Source organism: Saimiri boliviensis, chromosome 7 (assembly GCF_048565385.1).
Source record: "Saimiri boliviensis isolate mSaiBol1 chromosome 7, mSaiBol1.pri, whole genome shotgun sequence".
NCBI lineage: Eukaryota > Metazoa > Chordata > Mammalia > Primates > Cebidae > Saimiri > Saimiri boliviensis.
This window is the reverse complement of record NC_133455.1, coordinates 147,573-167,459: the sequence shown is the minus strand read 5'-3', so window position 1 is coordinate 167,459 and position 19,887 is coordinate 147,573. Positions and strand designations below refer to the sequence as shown.

General features: G+C 50.1%; 1 non-coding gene and 1 pseudogene across 1 annotated transcript; one reads left to right on the top strand and one right to left on the bottom strand.

Moving 5' to 3' along the window:
• Positions 1 to 9,446: 9,446 nt before the first annotated feature.
• LOC120365147 (U6 spliceosomal RNA) lies at positions 9,447 to 9,550 on the bottom strand. The gene has a single exon (XR_005580166.1). It is a non-coding gene; the product is annotated as a U6 spliceosomal RNA (small nuclear RNA).
• Positions 9,551 to 18,645: 9,095 nt separating this feature from the next.
• On the top strand, positions 18,646 to 19,132 carry LOC120364947 (cobalamin trafficking protein CblD pseudogene; annotated as a pseudogene).
• The last annotated feature ends 755 nt before the right edge of the window (positions 19,133 to 19,887 follow it).

Genomic DNA, 19,887 nt, shown 5'->3' with positions numbered 1-19,887 from the left:
CTAGTCGGCTCCGGCTGGCGCGGAAGGGCGGGCGCTACAAAGTATCCAGGCCGCGTCCAATCCCCGCGAGGCCCCGCCCAGGAGCCGCCGGGCCTGCACCCCTCAGTCGCTCGGAGTCGGGGGAGCTGCGGCTCTGCTGGGGCTCGGGCGTCTGTGGCGTCTGCGGGTCCCAGGAGTCTGGGGCATTCGGGAGGACCGGGGTCCTGGGGCCCGCGGTGCGGGGTCTGAAAGGCCTGGAGCTCCGCGCCTCGGGCTCCGGCTGAGGGGTGGGGGGGGAGGGCGCCGCGACCCCGCCCTGGGGGAGCAGCGGGAGCCGTGACCCGCGGCTGACCCCGCCGCCCGCCCTGGCGCCGGCACAAGGAGTCAGGCTGGGGTTCAGGCTGGGGTCCCGGCTCTGTGGGCGCAGCGCGTTCAGGGCGCCGGGGAGGAGGGCGCGCCGCGGAACCCAGAGCCTCAGGGGACGTGCCCGGGTCCAGCGGAGTGCTGAGGCGGGGGTGGGGGGAGCCGGGGATGGGCGACATCCACCCAGATGAGCCCTGCGGGCGGCTCCCTCGGGGGAAGCCTGGAGCAGCCTGACGGCGGCTGACCTCCGTGACCCCGGGCACCCCAGGACGGGGAGATCCTGGGGCGGGGTGGGTCTTCACAGACCTGGTCAAAATACGGCTGGGAAATCAATGAAGACCCCGAGTCCTGGCGTGGGCACAGTTCAGCCTCTTCGCTTTTGGAGTTTGTAGTTTTTGTGTGGGTTTGTGGGATTTTTTTTTTTTTAGTGTTTTGTTTTTGTTTTTGTTTTTTGAGATGGAGCCCTGCTCTGTCGCCCAGGCTGGAGGGCAGTGGTGGAGTCTCTGGTCACTGCAACCTCCCCCCCCCCAGGTTCTGTGGGTAACCCCCTATGTAGGAACCAAGGAAGGAGCGCTAAGCAGAATCCTGGAATAAAGGCCTGGAGAATATCTCAGTTTATAGTGTTACTACTTAGTTATTTCCATATATATGTAACTATATCTTAGATTATAATCTGAGGAATGCCTAGAGCAGACACAGTGCAGAGCATGGTTTAAGGGAAGACAGTTATACCAGGACAAGAATCCAGGGCCCAGGTGGCCGCGTTCAGTATCGTAAAGATACCCGCTGTGTGGCAGGCTTGGGGCGAGAGCCACTCCTCCTGATAAAGGAGCTGTAGGACCTTGCTCCAGTTCTCGTGGAAGGCTGCCCTCAGAACGGCAATCCACCTTGGGGACTGCGAACTTTATCAGCTCTTGCTGCTGTGCTGCTCGAAAAGCATTCCCCTATAGAACTCACTGGAAGCTGCCAGCAGGTGATGGTAACCCTGACAGCTCTGTCACTGCTGTGTGACTTAAAGCATCCTTTTATAAATCTTCTTAGTAGCTTGCCCATAGATAGAAGATTGCACACACCCTCTTCACTGCACAAGGCCCACCTCCATGCCTCGGTGACCTAATGGGGGTGGACCCCTTAACTGCACATGGCCCTTGCCTCGATAACCTAATGGGAATGGACCCCTTGCTGCAGACTGTCCACCTTGTAGCCTAGATGACCTAATGGGGGTGGACCCCTTGTTTTATTGCTCATGACCCTATCACTATCCTTAAAGATGATTTCACTCACTGCCCTGCCCCTAACCTGTACACAATACATACTGCTGCCTCCGGACATTCGGGGCCTTGCCTGATTCTGTTCATAGGTGGCGTGGGCCCTGAGCCTAGCTGCGTTTTCCTTGAACTTCTGTGTCCTGTCTCTTTATTTTGTGGATCTTGCACCTCAGCACAGCACAAGGGACTACCCATGACCCTGTGGGCCATCAGCCCTACAGGTTCAAGCGATTCTCCTCCCTCAGACTCCTGAGCAGCTGGAATTAGAGGCACGCTCCACCACGCCTGGCTAATGTTTTGTATTTTTAGTGGAGCCAGGATTTTACCATGTTGGTCAGGCTGGTCTTGAACTCCTGACTTGGTGATCCCCCCGCCTCAGCCTCCCAAAGTGCTAAGGTTACAGGCATGAGCCACTGTGCTCGGCCATTTTTGGTGTTTCATACAGTAAGTTTGGAAGGTACCCAGAAATGCACGACCAAAAAGACCTTCAGTTGTTTGTTTAGAGGCAGGGTCTTACTCTCTGGCCCAGGCTGGAGTGCAGTGGCACAATCATAACTCACCCCAGCCTCAACCTCCTGGGCTCAAGTGATCCTCCCTCCTCAGCCTTCCAAATTGCTGATACCAAAGGTGCCCACCACCGTGTCTAGACTTGAGTTGGTTTTCAAAAATATTCAAGGTCTAACTGGAAGGAAAAAAAGTCAATAAATACGTAAGACTTGTTGTGCAGAAGGATAAACTTCTGCATTTATTTTTTAAATTATTATTATTTTTTATCTTAGTGTTTGTTCCAGTGAAGATGTTCAAACACCCCAAGCCTCTGGTGGAAGATTTGCTAAATAAACCACAGTTCAGATGGGATTACTTCCTGGAAGGTTATTAGTGGTGATGCTGAGAGGGTCGCTTGGGCCCAGCTGATAACACATTGTACAGTAGAACACTGTGTTCTAAGACAGAAGTAGGAGCCCACGTGGAAAGCAGAGATAAAATGATGCATGCCACATTCTATACCCTGGTGGCTCTGGGGTGGCACTTTGTGTCCTTGTCTTTATTAGGCATTTTGATTTTCTTCTTTTTGCTTATCCACGTTTTTAAGTTTTATAAAGTAATTTTGTGATTTTCTATTTTTAAATTTCTTAAGGAGTGGAAAGAAAAGGACAACAGAGTGTGGAGAAGCAGGACTTGCTGACCGAGTCTGGTGGGCCTGGAGCACCCTGTGGTTGGTGGAGAACAGAATCCAGGTGTCTGAGGTACAGAATAGAATAGAGCCATAGTCCCAATTACTCTCCATCCATTAAGCACCAATGAATTTAAAACAATGAGGCCTAAAATATGGAAGTAGCTACATTGTTAAATTTAAATGAATTCAACACATTTTGTAATGTATTTTTATTTTATTTTATTATTGCATTTTAGGTTTTGGGGTACATGTGAAGAACATGCAAAATTGTTGCATAGGTACGCGCGTGGCAGTGTGATTTGCTGCCTTTCTCTCCATCACCTATATCTGGCATTTCTCCCCATGCTATCTCTCCCCAACTCCCCACCCCCTGCTATCCCTCTCCTATTTCCCCCTGACAGACCCCAGTGTGTGATGCTCCCCTCCCTGTGTCCATGTGTTCTCATCGTTCAACACCCCCCCATGAGTGAGAACATGCAGTGTTGGATTTTCTGTTCTCGTGTCAGTTTGCTGAGAATGATGGTTTCCAGGTCCATCCATGTCCCTACAAAGGACACGAACTCATTGTTTTTTATGGCTGCATAGTATTCCATGATGTATATGTGCCACATTTTCCCTGTCCAGTCTATCATCGATGGGCATTTGGGTTGGTTCGAGGTCTTTGCTGTTGTAAATGGTGCTGCAACAAACATTCGTGTGCATGTGTCCTTACAGTAGAACAATTTATCATCCTTTGGATATATATCCAGTAATAGGATTGCTGGGTCAAATGGAATTTCTATGTCTAGGTCCTTGAGGAATCACCACACTGTCTCCCACAATGATTGAACTAATTTACACTCCCACCAACAGTGCAAAAGTGTTCCTATTTCTCCACAACCTCTCCAGCGTCTGTTGTCCCCAGATTTTTTTTAATGATCTCCATTCTAACTGGCATGAGATGGTATCTCAATGTAGTTTTGATGTGAATTTCTTTAATGACCAGTGATGATGAGCATTTTTTCATATGTTTGTTGGCCTCATGTATGTCTTCTTTTGTAAAGTATCTGTTCATATCCTTCACCCACTTTTGAATGGGCTTGTTTTTTTTTTCTCGTAAATCAGTTTTAGTTCTTTGTAGATTCTGGATATTAGCCCTTTGTCAGATGAGTAGATTGCAAAAATTTTTCCCATTCTGTTGGTTGCTGATTCAGTCTAATGACTATTTCTTTTGCTGTGCAGAAGCTGTGGAGTTTGATTAGGTCCCATTTGTCTATTTTGGCTTTTGTTGCCAATGCTTTTGGTGTTTTAGGTCATGAAGTCCTTGCGTATGCCTACGTCCTGAATGGTTTTGCCTAGATTTTCTTCTATGGTTTTTATGGTGTTAGGTCTTATGTTTAAGTATTTAATCCATCTGCAGTTAATTTTAGTATAAGGTGTCAGGAAGGGGTCCAGTTTCTACTTTCTGCACATGGCTAGCCAATTTTCCCAACACCATTTATTAAACAGGGAATCCTTTCCCCATTGCTTGTTTTTGTCAGGTTTGTCAAAGATCAGATGGTTGTATATTGATGTTGCTTCCAAGGCCTCTGCTCTGTTTCACTGGTCTATATCTCTGTTTTGGTACCAGTACCATGCTGTTTTGATTACCATAGCCTTGTAGTATAGTTTGAAGTCTGGTAGTGTGATGCCTCCTGCTTTGTTCTTTTTGCTTAGAATTGACTTGGCCATGCGTGCTCTCTTTTGGTTCCATATGAATTTTTTTTCCAGTTCTGTGAAGAAGTCATTGGTAGCTTGATGGGGATAACGTTGAATCTGTAAATTGCTCTGGACAGTATGGCCATTTTCACAATGTTGATCCTTCCTAACCATGAGCATGGAATGTTTCTCCATCTGTTTGTGTCCTCTCTTATTTCGTTGAGCAGTGGCTTGTAGTTCTCCTTGAAGAGGTCCTTTACGTTCCTTGTTAGTTGTATTCCTAGGTATTTTATTCTCTTTGTAGCAACTGTGAATGGCAGTTCGTTCTTGATTTGGCTCTCTTTAAGTCTGTTATTGGTGTATAGGAATGCTTGTGATTTTTGCACATTGATTTTGTATCCTGAGACTTTGCTGAAGTTGCTTCTCAGTTTCAGGACATTTTGAGCTCAGACAATGGGGTCTTCTAAATATACAATCATGTCGTCTGCATATAGAATTAATTTGACTTCCTCCTTTCCTAACTGAATACCCTTTATTTCTTTTTCTTGCCTGATTGCTCTGGCTAGAACTTCCAGTACTATATTGAATAGGAGTGGTGAGAGAGGGCGTTCTTATCTAGTGCCAGATTTCAAAGGGAATGCTTCCAGTTTTTGCCCATTCAGTATCATATTAGCTGTTGGTTTGTCATAAATAGCTTTTATTATTTTGAGATACATTCCATCAATACCTAGTTTGTTGAGGGTTTTGGCATTCTCTACATCCATTGAGAGTATCGTGTGGTTTTTGTCTTTGGTTCTGTTTATGTGGTGAATTACTTTTATAGACTTGCGTATGTTGAACCAGCCTTGCATCCCTAGGATGAAACCTACTTGATCATGGTGCATAAGCTTTTTGATGTGCTGTTGCAATCAGTCTGCCAGTATTTTATTGAAGATTTTTGCATCTATGTTCATCACGGATATTGGCCTGAAGTTTTCTTTTCTTGTTGAGTCTCTGCCGGGTTTTGGTATCAGGATGATGTTGGTCTCATAAAATGATTTGGGAAGGATTCCCTCTTTTTGGATTGTTTGGAATAATTTCAGAAGGAATGGTACCAGCTCCTCTTTGTATGTCTGAGAGAAATTGGCTATGAACCCGTCTGGACCTAGGCTGTTTTTGGGTGGTAGGCTCTTAATTGTTGCCTCAACTTCTGCCCTTTTTATTGGTCAGTTCAGAGTTTTCACTTCTTCCTGGTTTAGGCTTGGGAGGATGCAAATGTCCAGGAATTTATCCATTTCTTCCAGGTTTGCTAGTTTATGTGCATAGAGTTGTCTGTAATAATCTCTGATGTTGGTTTGTATTTCTGTGGAATCTGTGGTGATATCCCCTTTATTGTTTTTTATTGCATCTATTTGATTCTTTTCTCTTTTATTTTTTATTAATCTGGCTAGTGGTCTATTTTGTTGATCTTTTTGAAAAACCAGTTCCTGGATTTATTGATTTTTTGAAGGATTTTTTGTGTCTGTATCTCCTTCAGTTCTGCTCTGATCTTAGTTATTTCTTGTCTTCTGCTAGGTTTTGAGTTTTTTTGATCTTGCTCTTCTATCTCTTTCAATTTTGATGATAGGGTGTCGATTTTAGATCTTTTTTTTTTTTGCTTCTCATGTGGGCATTTATTGCTATATATTTTCCTCTAGACACTGCTTTAAATGTGTCCCAGAGATTCTGGTATGTTGTGTCTTCGTTCTGGTTGGTTTCAAAGAACATCTTTATTTCTGCCTTCATTTCATTGTTTATCCAGTCAACATTCAAGAGCCAGTTGTTCAGTTTCCATGAAGCTGTGCAGTTCTGAGTTAGTTTTTGAATTTTGAGTTCTAACCTGATTGTACTGTGGTCTGAGAGACTGTTTGTTATGATTTCTGTTATTTTGCGTTTGCTGAGGAGTGATTTACTTCCAATTATGTGGTCAATTTTAGAGTAGGTATGATGTGGTGCTGAGAAGAATGTATATTCTGTGGATTTGGGGTGGAGAGTTCTGTAAACATCTATTAGGTTTGCTTGGTCCAGGTCTGAGTTCAAGTCCTGGATATCCTTGTTAATTTTCTGTCTCATTGATCTGTCTGGTATTGACAACGGGGTGTTAAAGTCTCCAATTATTATTGTGTGGGAATCTAAGTGTCTTTGTAAATCATTAAGAACTTGCTTTACGTATCTGGGTGCTCTTGTATTGGGTGTGTATATATTTAGGATCATTAGCTTTTCTTGTTGCATTGATCCTTTCATCATTATGTAATGTCCTTCTTTGTCTCTTTTTATCTTTGTTGCTTTAAAGTCTATTTTATCAAAGACTAGAACTGCAACTCCTGCTTTTTTTTTTTTTTTTGCTCTCCATTTGCTTGGTAAGTTTTCCTGCATCCCTTTATTTTGAGGCTTTGTGTATCCTTGCATTTGAGTTGGGTTTCCTGGATACAGCACACTGATGGGTTTTGGCTTTTTATCCAATTTGCCAGTCTGTGTCTTTTGATTGGGGCATTTAACCCATTTACATTTCAGTTTAATATCATTATGTGTGAATTTGATTCTGCCATTTAGATGCTAGCTGGCTGTTTTGCCCATTAGTTGATGCAGTTTCTTCATTGTGTCGCTGCTCTTTACATTTGGTATGTTTTTGGAGTGGCTGGTACTGGTTGTTCCTTTCAATGTTTAGTGCATCTTTCAGGAGCTCTTGTAAAGCAGACCTGGTGGTGACAAAATCTCTGAGTAATTGCTTGTTCGTAAAGAATTTTATTTCTCCTTCACTTATGAAGCTTAGTTTGGCTGGTTATGAAATTCTAGGTTGAAAGTTCTTTTCTTTAAGGATGTTGAATATTGGCCCCCACTCTCTTCTGGCTTGTAGGGTTTCTGCTGAGAGACCCGCTGTGAGTCTGATGGGCTTCCCTTTGTGGGTAACCCGACCTTTCTCTCTGGCTGCCCTTAGCATTTTCTCCTTCATTTCAACGCTGGTGAATCTGACAATTATATGCCTTGAGTTTGCTCTGCTTGAGGAATGGTGGCCCACCTCTGTAATGGCAGACTCTCTCTGTAATGGTGGGCTGGTTCAGCAATGGCAGAATACCTCCTTAGTGGTGGACTGCCTCAGTAATGGTGGACGCCCCTCCCCCACCACCTGGATCGTCCCAGGTTCATCTGTGCTTGCTGTGAAACTCTCAATCCAGAGCGTTTCAGATTGCTGTTCTTTTGTGGGGGTGGGACAAGTCGAGCCTGATCACCTGGCTCCCTGCCTCAGACTCCCTTTTTCAGTTGAACAGGCGACTCTGTCTCCCAGGTGTTCCAGTCATCTGTTGAAAAGCTGGGATCTGTGTGATTTCCCGTGCGGCGACCCACTGCTCGGGCTGAAACAGCCGTGTGGAGATTTGTGGCGCTTTTTTGCCAGGGAATCTTCTGGCCTGGATCCCTGTTTCAGTCCTCTTTTTATCAGTTGAATGGGCGACTCTCTCCCAGAAGCTCCAGTCGCTAGCTAAAACCGTAACTGGACCCATGTATTTTGTGCGGTGACCTGCTGCGCCATCCAAAACATGCGCGCTGGTGACCCGTAGGGCTCCTTCACCTGGGAATCTCCTGGTCAGTGGGCAATAAAAATCCTTCTGGAAATATGGTGTCCACTCACCCTCCGTGCTTTGGCTGGGAGCTGCAGTCCTAAGCTGTGTTGGGGACCGGTCTGGAACGGCACGTCTGCCAGGGGTCGCTCGACCTGCAAGAGGGTCCCAATACCTGGAAGAGAGCGTGCACTTGAAGAAATAAAGACAGAAAGTACGGGGGTCTGGAGGACTGGATAGGCCGTGCCTAAACAGCGAATTTTATTTTTCAAAGGCCAGGAATAAATACACTTTCTTTGCTCTGGTTTACGTCATTGCAAGAGGAAATGCAAATCTATACCTTACATGGCCTATACAATAGAGAAGTCAGATATGCAATCAGTGGTTGTAAAAAGTAACAGAATTTCCTGTGATCACAAATCTTGTTTACATTCAGACATTATTCCTCATGGCTGCAGGTATTTCTGGTTTGATCTTGTTGTAGAACTGAGATGTGAAAAGGTTTTCTGGTTTTGCTCATCAGAATATCTTTTAACCAGATTCTCCTTTGTCTGCTCCTGACTCAACTTATCTCAACTCCTCCTATTCCGGAGTCTCTGAGTCAGCGATCAAAGTCATCCCGTATGGTGGCATTTGCTTTGCAAATATCACCACAGTTAAACCATTATCTAGGGTACAAGGCAGTCATGCAAGTAAAGAAAAGGTTAAAGTTATACTTGAAGAGTCATAAAGATTAAAAGCAGAAACTGGTTGCTGGTAGGGAGTCACTCAGTCTAGCAGCACCGCATAGTTTAAGCCCAAACGATATCGTGGTTGATATTAGAAACTGATCATCCATCTTTCAGTTCCTTCTTCTCGATAGCTCGACTGCCTCCAGTAGGAAACTGTGTTTGGGATCAAACTCACTGTATAGTGAGACCCACGCCTTTTGGGGGTCTCACAAGGGAATGTTTCCCACAGAGCTTCTCCTAATCAGCCATCTTGGATCCGTTCCTTCTGTATTTTTATTTTTTAGGCACAGGATCTTGCTGTGTTGCCCAGGCTAGCCTCTCAATTGTCAGACTTGAAAGTCTACCTTCTTTTTTATTTATTTTATTATTATTTTTTGAGACGGGTTCTTGGTGTGTCTCCCAGGCAACCTGAGTGCAGTGTTGTGATCTCGACTCACTGCAACCTCTGTCTTCCTGGGTCAAGCGACTCTCCTGCCTCAGCTTTCTGAGTAGCTGGGATTACAGGGGCACACCCCCTCACTTAGCTAATTTTTGCATTTTTAGTAGAGATTGGGTTTCACCATGTTGGCCAGGCTGGTCTCAAACTCCTGACTTCATGATCCACCCACCACTGCCTCTCAAAGTGCTGGGATTACAAGCATGAGCCACTGCTCCCGGCCTCTACCTTCTTTTTTAAAACAATATGGAGCAATTCATGAATTTTTGTGTCATCCTTGCACAGGGACCATGCTCATCTCTCTGTCATTCCAGTTTCAGTACATGTGCTGCCTAAGTGAGCACAAAAGTCCATATCCTAGGGTAGTTCAAGTTCAGTGGTGTTTAACTGATCACAGCCACATACAGTTTTCTTTCTCTATTCCCACTGCTTGACTTGACTAGCCAAAAAAGTCCACATTCTTAACTTCAGCATTGAGTGTTTAAATAACAAGTGTTCTAAATGAGGACAAACCTTTGTTAAACATTACTTTTTATGGAGGCTTGATCATCCATCAAAGAGTAGTGCCAACATTTCATTTACCAGTGCCTATTGTAAATATAGGTTGTCTCCCATTTACCCCCATGTTCTCTAATGTGAAATGCAATCAGTAACACATGATGCATTCTAAGGCATACTTGCCACTATTTATTGGTTTTCTCTTCCCTCCTGGACCCATACTTCCTGTGGTAGACTGTCAGTTCAGTTACTTAATAGCTGTGTGACCTTGAGCAAGTTACTGATGCTCTTTGTACTTTCTCTCCTCTTTGGCATAGTGGAGATAGTAATAGGGCCTCTTCCTTGGAGGGACTGAGATAGAGTCAGTATTCAGTAAGTGCTATTTTCATTATTATTTTGTTTTCTGTCTACACTGCTTTTAGAACATTCAAAATAGGGTAAGTTTCCTATGTGTTTCTTTTTTAGAAATTTCCTGTCACCTCTTGCATTTCCCCTATCATAATTTGCTGAAACACAGAAGGCTGGAAGAGGATTTAGATCAGCCTCATAAAAACCTCTGCTTCATCTTGAACTGCTGTCTTCCATCCCAGGAATGCCCACCACCACTGGTGCTCCACTGAGGGAGCCCTGCCCTACCTATCCCACATCATGAAGCTGCTGGATTGCCCTGGGGTTAATACCTTTTAGGAGACTTGCCAAATGTCTGTCTGCTTATTAGGGGGCTTATAGTTGTTGGGGATCAGTCATTTGTGCCACTTCTGTGGGCTAATGGCATTACAGAGAGCCAGTCTTCTGGGGGAACACCAAGGGAGATATGTGGGCAGGAAAAGAGAATGTTTGTCTGGTGTCTTGGGCAGAATTTTGTAGAAGGATAGCGGGAGCCTAGGGCTTGGAAGAGTGATTCATCAGCCCTTCCTTTCTCTTTGGAATTTGAGTCCTAAGAAAGCAGATGCGGATGGGGCCAGAGAACAGGAAAACAGGATCATCCATTCAAAGCACTGCCCCAAAACATGACCCAGAGAGGATTAGGAATGACCCCTTCCTTGGCATGACAGCCCTACTCAGAGCTCCAGAAGCTGTCCTTTCACAAGATCAGAAGGGGCTGGCTGCACCTCCAGGTTAAGATCGTTTTGCAGAGAAAAGCCCTGCAATTCCTTCCTCTGGGTCATGGTTCAGCTTTCCCAGAACAGGCTGCTCCAGTCACCTGAGGTAGGTATCGGGTAAAGGTCAGGGGTTAGGGTTAGGGATTAGGATTAGGGTTAGGGTTTAGGGTTAGGGTTAGGGTTAGGGACTAGGGTTCAGGGCTGGGGCTAGGGTCAGGTTTAGGGTTAGGGTCAGGGTTAGGATTAGGGTTTACGGTTCAGGTTCAGGTTTGGGTCAGGGTCAGGGTTAGGGTTGTGGTTACAGATGTGAGCCATGTGCCTGGCCAGGAAATGGCTTTTGAAAAGAGGGAACAGCCTTCCTGGTGTGTGTTTCCCTGTGCATAACACAAGGGTAATTTTGCAGCATTATGATGAGATGGAAATAACAGATTTGAGAGCTTCACATGGGCAGTCTGTGTACTCTTAGTGACATGAGCTGTTTTGCTATGAAGCATTGTTGTGCTTATTCCCAGATTCCAGTCTTTATCTAAAAACTGTGTGGCTGTGTTGGAAAAAGGAAGCAATAGGTGGCTTTCAGGTTGTCAGCTTTACAGTGATAAAGTTTGGGACAGTGGGCCAGGCATGGTGGCTCATGCCTGTAATCCCAGCACTTTGGGAGGTGGAGGCGGGTTAGGGTTAGGGCTAGGATTAGGGCTAGGGTTAGAAATATGGCTATGGTTAGGGTTTGGGTTAAGGTTAGGGTTAGCATTAGGGTTGAAGTTGGGGTAGGGGTTAGGGTTAGGGTTGGGGTTGTGGTTAGGGTTAGGGTTAGGGTTGAAGTTGGGGTAGGGGTTAGGGTTTGGGTTAGGGTTAGGGTTAGGGTTTAGGGTTAGGGTTAGGGGTTTGGGTTAGAATTAGGGTTAGGGTTAGGGGTATTACTGTGAGCCAGTGAGTTACAGCGCACCTGTCCCCAGATGTGACACCTTATGTCTTCTCTTCAGGCCTCCTCTGGGTTCACTCCCGGATCCCGACCATCAGCTCTCCCCGTGCCCTGCTCCATCCTGGTGACGCTCACGCTCAGGAGCTGCCCACCATGCATCTAGCACCATCTGGGCTTTGTGCAGGTTCTTGCACCTCTGCTCAGGGATGGGTTAGGGTTAGGGTTAGGGTTTAGGGTTAGGGTTAGGGTTAGAGGTTAGGGTTAAAGGTTAGGGGTTAGGGGTTAGGGTAGGGTTAGATAGATTTTATTCATAAAACTGCAGGGATAGAGAGACTCCAGTGTAGATCTGGGCTCAATTCCAAATACAACCAAAACAAGTGGAGATTTTTAGCCAAAAAACAAAACAGAGGCTTGGGGAACATGGATGGTTGGAAAATTGACAAGAGGAGACATCAAGTCTGGGAGGATTCTGGCTGAACTGACCTGATGGTATCCTTACCAGAGGCAGGCAGTTAGGCAGTCAGCCATCACCTGGGGGATGGTGGCGGTGAGTAGTTTAATCAGATGTCAGGTATCAGGGGTAAGGAATTCTCTCCTAAACCTTCTTCATAGTACTCCTATTAAAACTCCATTATGCAGGGTAGTACATGACAGGCCTTGTTGGGTAGAAGGCCCAAGAGAGCATGGTTAAAGTTTGGTCAAGCAAAGAATCTTGATTGGTGTCTTGGCTTGGTTTCTTGGAGTTTTCTGGATCTCTGTTTCAATGTCTTTTGTAATTTTTAGAAAACTTTGAGCCATCATATCTTCAAGTTTTCATTCTGACCTATTTGTTTCCTACTTCTGGGCCTCAATCACATGTGCGTTAGTGTGCTTGATTGCACTCAGGCTCCTGGATACTGTTGTTTATGTGTTTGTGTTCCATTGTGGGTCATTTTACTGGCCTATCAAATTTCATGGTTTCCTTCCTCAGTCATAGAGTTGACTAATAATCCCACTGAAGAAAATCTTCACGTTTTGCCATGTTTTCTCGTATCTATGATTTCCTTTTTATCTTTTTCACACAACTTCTTCCTCTCTGCTGAAATTCCCCCTGTATTCAGGCATGTTGCCACCTTTTCCACTAGAGGATATGTTAGTGACACATCCATTTATTTATTAGTTTATTTACTTATTTATTTATTTTTTATTTTTAAGATGGGGGTTTCACCATGATGGCCAGGCTGGTCTTTAACTCCTGACCTCAGGTGATCCATCCACCTTGGCCTCCTAAAGTGCTAGGATTACAGGCGTGAGCCACAGCGCCTGGCCTACTTATTTTTTTTAACTATTTACTTGTAAATCTTTATTTATCTGTATCTTTATCATAAAGAATCTGTCTCCCATTTTTGGTGTTTGACTGTTGACAGCTTCTGAGCTCCAGCCCTCCCTCTTTCCCTCTGCCTAGCATTTGGGCCTGCTGATAAGAAAGCCCAGGTTTTCCCTCCTCTGGTTCTTGCAGGAGATTCAAGCCATGTAAGCCCTTCCTGTGCACAGGACTCTTCACCGGGGGCCATCCCCTGCCACCGTGAATCCTCAGGACTGTTCCAGCTCTCTCAAGCCAATTTTGGGCCTGCATGGGAGATCTGTCCTGATCTCCCCAGAATGCCTCATTATGTGGGTAAAATCAACCTTTTAACACTCTCCTGTGGCATGTGTTTGCCTCATTAGTTTCAACATGTGAACCAAACTTGGGGTGAGAATCCATCGTCCATATAGAGTGGCCAGGACAATCTGACAGCAAGGTTCAATATTTGAGTCATCTCTGAGTCTGGTCCTGTTGATTACTGTGTCTGCTGACAGTGGTGTGTGTGTGTGTGTCAGCCTCATCATCTCTGAGTCTGGTCCTGTTGATTACTGTGTGTGCTGACAGTGGTGTGTGTGTGTGTGTGTGTGTGAGTCTCATCATCTGAGTCTGGTCCTGTTGATTACTGTGTCTGTTGACAGTGGTGTGTGTGTGTCGGGGTGTGTCTGTGTGTGTGTCAGTGTGTGTGTGTGTGTGTGTGTGTCAGCCTCATCATCTCTGAGTCTGGTCCTGTTGATTACTGTGTCTGCTGACAGTGGTGTGTGTCTCGGGGTGTGTGTGTGTCAGTGTGTGTCGGTGTGTGTGTGTCAGTGTGTGTCAGTGTGTGTCTGTGTGTGTGTGTCAGCCTCATCATCTCTGAGTCTGGTCCTGTTGATTACTGTGTGTGCTGACAGTGGGGTGTGTGTGTGTGTGTGTGTGAGTCTCATCATCTGAGTCTGGTCCTGTTGATTACTGTGTCTGTTGACAGTGGTGTGTGTGTGTCGGGGTGTGTGTGTGGGTGTGTCTGTGTGTGTGTCAGTGTGTGTGTGTGTGTGTGTGTCAGCCTCATCATCTCTGAGTCTGGTCCTGTTGATTACTGTGTCTGCTGACAGTGGTGTGTGTCTCGGGGTGTGTGTGTGTGTGTCAGTGTGTGTCGGTGTGTGTGTGTCAGTGTGTGTGTGTCAGTGTGTGTCAGTGTGTGTGTGTCGGTGTGTGTCAGTGTGTGTGTGTCAGTGTGTGTCGGTGTGTGTCTGTGCGCGCGCGTCAGCCTCATCCTCTCTGAACGCCACACACCCTGCCCAGAGCAGCAGCGCTGGGGCTCCCGTGCCGGTGCCCGGCCTTCGGCCCCCTCCTCTCAGGCCGCGGCGTGGTGCTGAGTCGTCCTGCTCAGAGGCGAGCCGGGCCTGAGCCGCGTCGTCCATGGCGCCCTTCCGGGCAGCACCGGCTCCGGCGCCTCCAGCGTGACCTCAGGTGACCTCGCGTGGCGCTGTCTTCGGCCTTCCCGGTGCGCCCGCCCCCGCCGGCGGCCCCGGGGCTCCTTCTCCTTGGCCGCCTGTGCCCGGCGGTCTCCGGGGGCTGCGCGCCGAGGGCGGGCGGACTCGGTTCCCCGCGCAGCCCCGTCGGAGAGGCCCGCGTGGCGGGACCGCGGTCCAGGCGTTCTCGGCGACCGGCGCCTCCTCCCACCGCAGCTGCCCGCGTGGGCGGCGGGTCCCGCGGGGCCGGGGGGGACCCTCGGGGTCGGGGTGCGGCCGTTTCCCGCGTCTCCTCCAGGCGTGGGCGCTTCCCCTTCACCTCTCCCGCCACAGCCCATCTGAACGGACCCTGCCGACAGCAGGTCGGCCGCCCCCACCGGGTGGCATCGGCTCCGCGGGCGGGAAAGGCCTGGGTGGGCTCCGGCCTTTCCTCCCGCCGAGGTCGCCGCGCCTGCACCGGGGAGCGTCCTGGGAGCCGCCGGCCAGGCCTCAGGGCAGGGGAGCTCCGGCGGGACGCGCTCCCGGCGCACACGGCCTGCCGGCCTCTGCAGCCTCAGGGCGGCCCGCGCGGGGTCCGCCTGTGTCAAACGCGGGACGTGAGTCCTTCCCGGCCCGCGGCGCCCGCCGTGTGCGTCAAACGCCGGAACTGAGCTCTCCCGGGCCCGCGGCGCCCCGGCGGTGCGCGTCAAACGCCGGAACTGAGCTCTCCCGGGCCCGCGGCGCCCCGGCGGTGTGTGTTAAACGCCGGAACTGAGCTCTCCCGGGCCCGCGGCGCCCCGTCGGTGCGCGTTAAACGCCGGAACTGAGCTCTCCCGGCCCGCGGCGCCCCGTCGGTGCGTGTTAAACGCCGGAACTGAGCTCTCCCGGGCCCGCGGCGCCCGCCGTGTGCGTCAAACGCCGGAACTGAGCTCTCCCGGGCCCGCGGCGCCCCGTCGGTGCGCGTTAAACGCCGGAACTGAGCTCTCCCGGGCCCGCGGCGCCCCGTCGGTGCGCGTTAAACGCCGGAACTGAGCTCTCCCGGGCCCGCGGCGCCCCGGCGGTGCGCGTCAAACGCCGGAACTGAGCTCTCCCGGGCCCGCGGCGCCCCGGCGGTGCGCGTCAAACGCCGGAACTGAGCTCTCCCGGGCCCGCGGCGCCCCGGCGGTGTGTGTTAAACGCCGGAACTGAGCTCTCCCGGGCCCGCGGCGCCCCGTCGGTGCGCGTTAAACGCCGGAACTGAGCTCTCCCGGCCCGCGGCGCCCCGTCGGTGTGTGTTAAACGCCGGAACTGAGCTCTCCCGGGCCCGCGGCGCCCGCCGTGTGCGTCAAACGCCGGAACTGAGCTCTCCCGGGCCCGCGGCGCCCCGTCGGTGCGCGTTAAACGCCGGAACTGAGCTCTCCCGGGCCCGCGGCGCCCCGTCGGTGCGCGTTAAACGCCGGAACTGAGCTCTCCCGGCCCGCGGCGCCCCGTCGGTGCGCGTTAAACGCCGGAACTGAGCTCTCCCGGGCCCGCGGCGCCCCGTCGGTGCGCGTTAAACGCCGGAACTGAGCTCTCCCGGGCCCGCGGCGCCCCGGCGGTGCGCGTTAAACGCCGGAACTGAGCTCTCCCGGGCCCGCGGCGCCCCGGCGGTGCGCGTTAAACGCCGGAACTGAGCTCTCCCGGGCCCGCGGCGCCCCGGCGGTGCGCGTTAAACGCCGGAACTGAGCTCTCCCGGGCCCGCGGCGCCCCGGCGGTGCGCGTTAAACGCCGGAACTGAGCTCTCCCGGCCCGCGGCGCCCCGGCGGTGCGTGTTAAACGCCGGAACTGAGCTCTCCCGGCCCGCGGCGCCCCGGCGGTGCGTGTTAAACGCCGGAACTGAGCTCTCCCGGCCCGCGGCGCCCCGGCGGTGTGTGTTAAACGCCGGAACTGAGCTCTCCCGGGCCCGCGGCGCCCCGGCGGTGTGTGTTAAACGCCGGAACTGAGCTCTCCCGGCCCGCGGCGCCCCGGCGGTGTGTGTTAAACGCCGGAACTGAGCTCTCCCGGGCCCGCGGCGCCCCGGCGGTGTGTGTTAAACGCCGGAACTGAGCTCTCCCGGGCCCGCGGCGCCCCGGCGGTGTGTGTTAAACGCCGGAACTGAGCTCTCCCGGGCCCGCGGCGCCCCGGCGGTGTGTGTTAAACGCCGGAACTGAGCTCTCCCGGCCCGCGGCGCCCCGGCGGTGTGTGTTAAACGCCGGAACTGAGCTCTCCCGGGCCCGCGGCGCCCCGGCGGTGTGTGTTAAACGCCGGAACTGAGCTCTCCCGGGCCCGCGGCGCCCCGGCGGTGTGTGTTAAACGCCGGAACTGAGCTCTCCCGGCCCGCGGCGCCCCGGCGGTGTGTGTTAAACGCCGGAACTGAGCTCTCCCGGGCCCGCGGCGCCCCGGCGGTGTGTGTTAAACGCCGGAACTGAGCTCTCCCGGGCCCGCGGCGCCCCGGCGGTGTGTGTTAAACGCCGGAACTGAGCTCTCCCGGGCCCGCGGCGCCCCGGCGGTGTGTGTTAAACGCCGGAACTGAGCTCTCCCCGCCTGCAGCGTCTCCTCCTCCGCGCCTGCTCCACGCCAGCCCGGGCTCCCGCCTGCGCCCCGGTCATTCTGCGTGTCCAGGCTGCTGGGCCGCGCCGGACTCGGCTCCTCAGCGGCTTCGGAAGAACTTCATCTGATGGCTTCGCGGGCCTTTTCACTGCTGGGCTGGAGGGACGCCTCTGGCTTCTCCATCCCCGACCGGCCTCTGATGTCCACTCCCACCCCGCGGAGGCCGTTTCCGGGACGGGGAGGCTGACGAAGCCGTCCTGAGTGCCGAGCTCTGCAGACCGGAGCGGGGAACTCGGCCTTGTCCGGGCCCTTCTCACCCTGAGCTGTCCCGTCTGCAACGTAGAAGCGCCATCTTCCCCCTTTTCATAACTTGGAAGCTTTGGAGGATCAAGTGAGCGTAAGTTATGAAAAAGTTCCCTGTTAAACTCTCAAGTTGAGCTGTAAGTTAATCACTCTGCACATGTTAGTGGTTCCTGTGATTTTCTTCCACAGGTAAAGTAAAAGTCTGGAGAGACTGACTTTCACAGGAATCCAGATCTTACCCGTCCCTTCAGAACGCGGGTCGGTGTTTTAAGCACCTTCCTTTACATTTGTTTTTGCATTCATTCCACATACGCACTGAAACCTTTCTTGATAAAACACCAATTTGAGGAGTTCACGGATCCCTGACTGAAGCTACAAGCTTCTTCTCTGAGACCTAAGTGTTTTTTTGAGGAAGGACGTGAATAAATAATTAAATCAGTGACAGGCAGGGGTGCTGTGACTGCTCAGAGGCGAGGCAGTGTCTGGGGGTCTCCCGCTGAAGGTGGACGGATGCTGGAGGTTGCTCTGCAGAGGGAGAAGGAAGGGACGCAGGATGGGACCCTTGGAGGCCCAGGGAGGTCTCTGAGATCCGGGGGAGGAGGGGAGAACCCTGGCAGGCTGTCTGCTGTCTTCAGTGGGGATCAGCTTCCTCAGGACTGGACGAGGTCCCGGTGGACTGAGCCATCTGGTGGGCACAGGGAACCAGTCATTCAGAGTAGGAAATTATCCCACTGCTCTAATCTGAGGCTATCACAGAAAATAAAGAGTGAACCATTATAGTTTTGGCAAATAGTGGATAGCATGCAAGAGAGATTCAGCTGCAAAGGTGAGAGTTACCACTGGATCCATGTCCACGTGACCAGGGCTAAGACCCGTGATTGCCACATGTCCCACCCCATACTGGCGAGCCTGTGTCCACGGTGACATGTATTCAGCAGCCAGTGTGGCACAGGCAACCACTGTATGACATCCCCCCACTGGCCAGGATGTCCTGGCACCCCCCACATGCCTGTCTGTCTCATTCTTTTGCACCCCAAAGAAGAGAGAGGACCAACGGTTCCCCACTTAATTACACCATGTTAGAGCTTTCTGGAGGCAGGAGCATCTTCACTGGAGACACATCTTCTAGTGACAAAAACACTGAAATGCCTTCCTGAAAATTCTCCGTAAAAAGTAAGGATTCAGGCCACTATTTAACAGCAAAAGAGTCAGGTTCTGGGGCAGCTGGAGGCAGTGGTGGTGACTGGAATAACTTTCCAAAGGGAAGCTGTTTTGCAAACAGTCCTTTCCAGTAGAGATGGCCAATATGCTTTCGAACAGTGCCAGACTGGCTTCCTATTGCCCAGGATTTTGCTCTTTAGTTAAAAGGGTTGTCAACTGCAAAGACTTTTCAACTGCAGGATCATCGGCTTCTGAAGAGTCTCATGTGGCCTCTGCACCTCCAGATACATGCTTTCAAACACTGTGGCCTGATGAAACTATGGGACCATTTGGACCTCAACATAGAGGTTCCAGCTTCCGGGGAACATAGGTTTTGATTGTCACCTCAATGGGACTGGTTCATCGAAGAAAGCCTGGTTCATAAAACTTTGCCTGATATTCTAGCAGAACCTTTATCAGGTGAAAGACAAGTTTGTGATGGCACAACGTGTGAATGAATTTTATGGTAACGAGGCACCTGTTGAATACAAAATTAACCGCACAGAAACTTTGAAAGTGCCAGAGTAGAGTGTGCAATACAGATATGCCCAGAATTGCTGCAAGAGATTTTTTTTTTTTTTTAACAATTTTCTTTTTTTTTAAATTGCATTTTAGGTTTTGGGTTACATGTGATGAACATGCAAGATTGTTGCATAGGTACACACTTGGCAGTGTGGTTTGCTGCCTTCCATCCCCTCACCTGTATCTGTCATTTCTCCCCATGCTATCTCTTCCCACCTCCCCACCCCCCGCCCCTCCCCCATTTCCTCCCAACGGACCCCAGTGTGTAGTGCTCCCCTCCCTGTGTCCATGTGTTCTCATTGTTCAACACCCACCTATGAGTGAGAATATACGGTGTTTGATTTTCTGCTCTTGTGTCAGTTTGCTGAGAATGATGGTTTCCAGGTTCATCCATGTCCCTACAAAGGACGTGAACTCATCGTTTTTGATGGCTGCATAATATTCCATGGTGTATATGTACCACATTTTCCCTATCCAGTCTATCATCGTTGGGCATTTGGGTTGGTTCCAGGTCTTTGCTATTGTAAACAGTGCTGCAATGAACATTCGTGTGCACGTGTCCTTGTAGTAGAATGATTTATAACCCTTTGGATATATACCCAGTAATGGGATTGCTGGGTCAAATGGGATTTCTATTTTTAGGTCCTTGAGGAATCGCCACACTGTCTTCCACAATGGTTGAATTAATTTACATTCCCACCAACAGTGTAAAAGTGTTCCTATTTCTCCACATCCTCTCCAGCATCTGTTGTTTCCTGATTTTTTAATGATCGCCATTCTAATTGGTGTGAGATGGTATCTCAATGTGGTTTTGATT